The sequence below is a fragment of the Dermacentor andersoni genome, chromosome 6, assembly GCF_023375885.2.
Source record: "Dermacentor andersoni chromosome 6, qqDerAnde1_hic_scaffold, whole genome shotgun sequence".
Lineage (NCBI taxonomy): Eukaryota > Metazoa > Arthropoda > Arachnida > Ixodida > Ixodidae > Dermacentor > Dermacentor andersoni.
The window spans coordinates 75,625,928-75,633,366 of record NC_092819.1 but is presented as its reverse complement, the minus strand read 5'-3'; the positions used below and the strand labels follow the sequence as shown (position 1 = coordinate 75,633,366).

General features: G+C 48.0%; 1 long non-coding RNA gene across 1 annotated transcript; it reads left to right on the top strand.

The window, feature by feature from the left end:
* Positions 1-600: 600 nt before the first annotated feature.
* On the top strand, positions 601-6,819 carry LOC129382372 (uncharacterized). The gene is made up of 4 exons (XR_008610441.1): positions 601-983; positions 5,264-5,353; positions 6,547-6,645; positions 6,739-6,819. It is a non-coding gene; the product is annotated as an uncharacterized lncRNA (long non-coding RNA).
* Positions 6,820-7,439: the final 620 nt, after the last annotated feature.

Below are 7,439 nucleotides of genomic sequence, written 5' to 3'. Positions count from 1 at the left end.
CCGACGCCGAGCCCGTGACCTCTGAGGCTCAGCGCATTGGCCACAAGAACGTTTGGCTTCCGGCAGTTTTTAATAGATGCACATTTGTTCGGCTGCAGTTGCAGTAGCTCTGCCTTATGTTTCATGACATTTGTTCGTGGGCTGCCGCTCTTAAAATTCTGTGGAATAATTTACTGAAAGAACGCAACACCTGTTATGAGCGACCTTAGTCATTGAATAGCGCAGTCAATATAACCCCCACGTACGGCATGGATAAGCATATAGCTTGCGTTTTAAAAAAATAATTTATTGGAAGCGCTATCTTTCGTGGGAGTTCACTTTACCTGTGCCATTTCCTTTCTTGTTTTGCTTTGTGAATACAAGTTCTCCTTGTCACTGCTTCATAGAGAGGTATCATTATATTTGTTTCTCGGTAATTACTACTTCTACACTGTCTGTATTTCAGTTATTACTGTTGCAATCTATATCGCGTTTTAGATAGACTTCTCGCATCTCATGATTGTACATGTTTTTCTTGTTATTGTTAATGTAGAAACATGATTACTCTTTTACCTCGGTAATTACGATATATTCACTGTTTGTTTTTCAATTTTTGCTGCTGATAACTTACACCGTGTCTTTCTTTATGTATACGTCATGTATCTCATGGGCTTCATGTCTTTTCTTTGTGACAACTTGTAGTGATTTTTTTTGTACCGGTGTGTGTTGTCGAGTGAGCTCCTCAGCAACACTTTGGAAATCTGGTGAACGTGGTTTAAATCATGAATCCGAGACTTGAAAGAGGTGCGACGCAATGATAATGCGTTTCTTTTGCATTTACCACCAATTCATCACTGATTTTTTTCGTCATGCTATTTCCGTGCTAATCGACGCTTCCGTTCCTTCAATTTTAGGATGGCCATCGCCGCATTATTCTACGAGAAAAAGGCACAACGACGAAGCCACCGTTTTTACAGAGGAGCAGGAAAAGCAGGAGGAACAGAGTAAATTCACGTTGCATGTACTCGCAGGCTGCAGTTATTGTTGCTTGTTTGTGTTTTTTTTTTGCTTGTTTAAGAATCAGGAAAGTTTCTTTTTTTTTGCACTGATGTTCTTTGCCTGTCGTTTCTTTATTTGTTCGGTACGTTATCGTACCCATTGTATATGCTCTGATTTATTTATTATCTGTTACTTGATTTTTTTATGTTGTCCTCGACCCGTTGTTACAAACTGTGCGCCCAGAACTGTGGAGGTAGCGTGGGCCTAGTGCTCTGGTTCTTGACCAGTTGGGAGGGGCCTGGGCAGAGACGCGAGACGATCGACGTAACGAGTAACAAATAACTGTTAATTGCCTCGCTACGGAGCGGTCGGCTCTACAAGCATGTTGACGGAGAACGATATACGCTCTAACTTGCACTGAAGGCTGAAGTCTGTAGGGAGGGGGGGGGGGGCGTCTTTCATAGACTCTTCGGAACATGCTCGCTCAGGAGAAGGAGAGAGCGAACGCTCTGCACGACTGCGGCCGCCGCTCGCTACATGGATGCCAGTTCAACGGATTTCCTACCGGCGCACATACAAACACACGTGCACACACACGCACGCACGCACGCAGGCACAGACAGACAGACAGACAGACAGACAGACAGACAGACAGACAGACAGACAGACAGACAGACAGACAGACAGACAGACAGACAGACAGACAGACAGACAGACAGACAGACGGACGGACGGACGGACGGACGGACGGACGGACGGACGGACGGACGGACGGACGGACGGACGGACGGACGGACGGACGGACGGACGGACGGACGGACGGACGGACGGACGGACGGACGGACGGACGGACGGACGGACAGACAGACAGACAGACAGACAGACAGACAGACAGACAGACAGACAGACAGACAGACAGACAGACAGACAGACAGACAGACAGACAGACAGACAGACAGACAGACAGACAGACAGACAGACAGACAGAGAGAGAGAGAGAGAGAGAGAGAGAGAGAGAGAGAGAGAGAGAGAGAGAGAGAGAGAGAGAGAGAGACCACCAGCGTCTTCCTTGCGGAGAAGGAGTGAATACACACACGTTCTGTTCTTATTAATAACCGCAAAATGAAGGTGTAACATCGTGTGATACGTTAGCACGTTGATGCTGCATCCCGAATGTTCATGTTCAACTGGTGGTAATCGAAACGCACTTCACTGGTGCACTTCTTGTCTAGAACGACGCCAACAGCGTACATAAAATTGGCGTTAATCTGCACGAAAGGTGACGGTAGTGATGTGTCTTCAACAGCATCACTTAAGACAGGGCCAAGAGAACACAAGACGCGTGCCGACGTGTTCTTTTGCTTTTCTCTTTCTTGCTGTTGAGGATGGATTGTTACCAACTTGCCCAGTTATGATATGACCCTTATAACCAATGCAGTTACGTACTTGTAGGGCTCCTAAAGCATATCCGATCATTCGAAGAACAATCGTGTACTGCCGCCTCCGGGTTTTTTTCCCAGTCCCTTCCTCGCACGTCGTGACGCAAACAGGGCCACGCACGTGACGTCAGCAAAGTAAAAGCTGGCGATTGGCCTGTGTGCCACGGACTTTAGTTCCGATCCGTGTGGCATTTGCACAAGATCCTTCGCTTCGCCATGCAGCCGAGCGCCCGCTCATCTTTGTCGTGTCGTCGTCCGGCTTCATTATGCAAAAAGAACACAAGTTCGTGTTGTCCACTTCTCTTTTCTTGTGTCCTGTCTGCACGCCTCACCTTTTTGCATAATGAATCCTTACCAACTAGCGCAGCTTTCTGTCGTCCGGCTTGCCTGTCGTGCGCAGTCACCTGAGGAGGTATTCTGTAAGAGTCTACTTAGTGGACTGTCCATATCGGCCGCTGCTGATTGGCTGGAGCCGCTCGTATCCTCCTCGCTCGTACAATTGTATCGAATCAGCAGTGGCCGACAGAATACCCCCTCGCCCCCCCCCACATTTCACTTTGTGTAGCCCGTTTTATTTTGGCGTGCGGCCGCGACAGGGTGTTGCCGAAAAGCGCGGAGTCCTGATAAGCAGAGTGTGAAGGTTACTTCGCGCTGCGCTGCTGAGCTGGAGATCGCGAGTTCTATCGCTGTCGCCGCGATGGCCGCATTTTTATGGGGCCGATATGCAAAATACGTTCGTGTAACTAGATTTGTTCGTGTAACTAGATACGTTCGTGTAACTAGATAGCGCCATGGGGTGTCAAAATGAATCCGGCTTCCTCCACTACGGCGTGCCTCATAATCAGGTCGTTGTTTGGTTGTGGCTCGTAAAATGAGCAAAGGAGCGGTACTGACGCAGTAGGTATGTATATCTTAGAGAAAAGAAAATCACCGCCTAAGCACTCCGTACAGATGGTTAACCAGCGAAGCTGAAACGTGCGGCACCGGTGTTTGTGGTTGGGTTAATCCCGATGGTTGATTAATTGACGGCTGGGTAGGCTGCCGGATCCTTGGTACGCAGTTGCTGCTTGCGCTCGGATGCAGGAGCTTGTTCTTTGGTCCGGGCTGCAGCATCGGCACAGCGTAGACGAGCTCGTTCCCGGTTCAATTTCGCGACATTGCTAATCGAAAGCTGCCTGTTCCTCAGCAGTACGTATGTACGTATGGCGCGTGACCTACCACTTCGGAGCCGGAGAGAAACTGTGCGCGCTCGCTCGGCTGCGACGGAGAGCAACGACGTCACAATTGGCGCAGCTAATCCAACACCACCTAGATAGCACAAGGCGTTTTCACTCCGATCCATGACGTCATGTTATCTTGCCGGACTGCCATAGAATCCAATGGCGATGCTCCCGAGTAGGCAACAGTGATTTTGACGTCACCGCTTTCATCACGCCAGCTTTGCCAATGGAAATTTCGGGCCAGGTAGCGTGACGTTCTGGATCGCAGTAAACAAGCCTTGTGCTATCTAGGTGGTGTTGGCTAATCGCGCACCTATCTTTCACTCTATTTTTTTCTAGCTTGCACATGGGGTTGCGCCGGAGGAGTCTTCGGCGTGCAGGCGACCGACACACGGACGGACGGACGGACGCACGAATCGGCTAGCCATATGCAGCTTCGCTGTAAAACGTGGCGAGAAGAGGGGGCGGGGAAGGTAGCGAAGGCGAAAGAAAAACTGCTTGATCGTTTTCCGTCCTCAGAGTGCTTTGGGAGTCACTTAAGCGACTTCTATGCAGTTCCGAATGCGTCCAATTTTATATACGGGGTTAATGTTTAAGCTAAATGCTTCCCAGTTAATTATTTAAGAAGGCTTAAAGGCCAGGCTTGACAGGCTATTTAATGCGTAGGGCGTATAGCCGGTTCTCTATCGGACTTGCAGAATGGCTGGAAGTACAGTCGGGGATGGCTGAAGACTAGGCAGTGTTATGAAATTAGGAAATTTCCAAGTTTAACTTGGAACTTGGAACGGGTAGTACAAGACACGGATTATTGGAGATCGCTGGGAGATCGCCTTCGTGCTGCAGTAGACAAAACCAAAATAGGTCGGTGATGATGATGAATGGCAAAGTACCCAATTTGGTACCAAGTAACGAAGGAGGTTAAAAGAACTCAAAAAAAATATTAAACCGAGTTAGATGGATTAATTGTTCGTTTAGAGGGAGATAATCGTTTCCTGTGTGCCAGTGTATGTTGTATAGAAAATTGTCATCGAAGGGAACGTTCCGTTGCTGCTCCTCAGCTTGAAACGACCAGACCAAAAGGTACGAGTTGACGTGACCCCACGTGACTTTCCTCTCTGCCGATCTCTGTGAATCAGGCAGCGTTGACCTTATAGGGAGGTATACCGTAGTTCAAAATAGGTGGCGCCACTGAAATTTCCCATTTTCGTCAATTTCACGCTTACAAAATCCTTGCTTTCGCTACGAATGACGGATTCGTTATTACAGAAGCGTAATACTTTAATCGTACTCGACTTAATACTACTTTAGTGTCCGTTTGACAGAGTCCTCCTAACATTTCTTGTCTTGGGAATCCCTCTGTATTATCAATAATGACTTCACTTCACGAGATTTCTAAGCTGGGGTAGTCTGTGTACCAAGCGAGCAGCGCTGGCGACGTGATTGGTGTTACTTATCTCTCGTACCGCTTGTGTCCTTTCGCGTCACAAGTGACCAATCTGCCCTGTCCGTATCACTTGACCCGTCGTTTTCGCCGTTCACCGCGTTGTATGACCTTTAATGTCATTGCTGAATAAACTAGCCTGAACGCGAAATCGTTTGTCCTGCAGTATCGACGTCTTTTTGTAGGTAGCCCGTGCAATAGCGAGTGTCCAGTACTAGAGGAAAGAGAGGACGGGACAATGGCGCCGTGTTACGAGGAAGAAGACTGGGAGCCAGGTAAGTGGCCTCTGGAAGTCTGTCTAAAAGACGTGTAATGCCGGTTTTGTAAAGTTAGCTTTGCCGCTGTAAAGGACTGTTACGCGGTCAAGCATACGCAGTGTATTGCGGTGAAGCATGTTAAAAGTGGAAATGGGCCACTGTCGCAAGACATAGTTTGTGGTCCTTAATTATACACGAGTGCATTCGCCGTCTACGGTCGCAGTACTTGCACCGGAACGTCTAATAACTGTACTGGCAGCCATTCAAAGCTGTTTATAACGTTGATGTGACGATTTAAGTTCCTTGTTCTGGGCGACATGTCCGTCCCTAACTGGAAGAAGGTATTTTGTTTGTCAAGTGGATGGTCATGCGCTTCACGTTTCCTGAAGTGTTTCATTGTTCCTACTATGATAGCTACGCGCGTTCGTGGTTTTCTGTCCTGGTCATATACAAGGCAAGGCGTGCTTTTCTTGGCATCACGCCTCCAGAAGGGGCACGGCCGTGGCCCTAAAGCAAGGGAGTTGTCAGGGCGACCTTATGCCTGCCTTTAGGAAACTTGCAATATGGAACGCTTCTTCCATCCCTGCCGTAATTTGAATGGTGCTTTCTTTTTTGTTAAGGGTTACTTGGACTGGTCGGTCTGGCGCCTGTGTCCAAAAAGAGGGACATGATGTGCGCGAGACCCCTTGCGGCCTCTCTCGGTGGGAGTACGCTCGGCTCTGCGTGTTTGAATGGGAACTGCAGAATAAAAAGAGATCTTGAAAAAACGCAATTATCAATTCGGGTTTGCTTAAAACTTGAACAAGATCCACTTTGGGAACATCTTCGGAATGTTTCAGAACCGCGATAATACCGCTCTAGATTCCTGAACAACTCTTTTTCCGGGGGAGGCGGGACAACTCCCCTCCGGAAAAGTCCGAAGGGTGCCCGGTCCCCCCCCCCCCCCCCTATAGTCGGCGCCTATGCTAAGGGAAGGGGAATGGGTGCAAAAGTCGATGAACTGGTGCGATAAAAAGGAGCTGTCAGCGCGCGCATGGAAGCGCAAGACATTTGACGAAGTGACTGCGCGATTATTCCCCGTTTTCACAGGCAGATTTACTTTTTCGAGACCCATGAGCCCGATCGATAATTTAGTTGCTCCGTATTCAACAGTGAAATCCACCATCGTATACTACACGACGATTTACATGCTTTGCTATCTCGCGTTGAAGAATGCCGACAGGTGACTGAGTCTACAGCGGTGACGCAAAAGGACCAATCGACTGTGAGCGCTGAGGAGGTGCGGCATGAAGAGCGGCAAGGTGAACAGGGTAAGCGACCTTTAGTCATGCGAATTTGCAGTTTCTTTTTAATTTTCTCCTACATAATTATTACTACTTCGATGTATCGCCTTTGTTTTGTAGAAGCGCCGTTGACGATTGAGTTTGTAGCGGCGAAGCAATGTGACCGCGAGACAATGACAATCGAGGGCGACTGGAGATCAGGCACGTTTTCAGAAATTACCCGAGGGTGTCGATTTGCACAGCGGCGTACATGTCGGCTTTTATTGCAGAATGCGCATCGTCGCCTGAATGTTCAGCGGTGGCTGAAAAGGAATCAGAGACCGTTGTAACGGAGGAGCAGCAAGAAAACCACAGCTTCGAACAGCGTAAGTGTGGGTGGCGCGTTTGGACGTGCGAGTGTCATCATTTCGCTTTCGCTTTAACCATTCCTCCATACCAGTTGTTTCTGCGGAGTCTTCAAATAATTTTTAAATATTACTTGTGGCAGATAGCGCAATTCTATTTATTTAGCGGATCTACTCGAAGAGGCGGACATCAATTGCACGAGGAATCAAAATGCGTTATTCAAAAATAACAAAAAATGACCTAATTAAGTTTTTAGCTGATTACCTTATGGCACGTATTGTAACTTGCAAATCGTAGCCCCGGTGAGACTGTGAGGCATATCCATTCGGAAATAATTCTGCGAGTGACATCGTTATCGAGGTATGCGCCATCACACTTGCGGTAAAAATTCGCTGTCATTCCACTAAATTTTTTAACAAAACGCTGTTTTATCATTGAATCACAAAGGTAACTGGACCGTGAACGTATTTATTCGC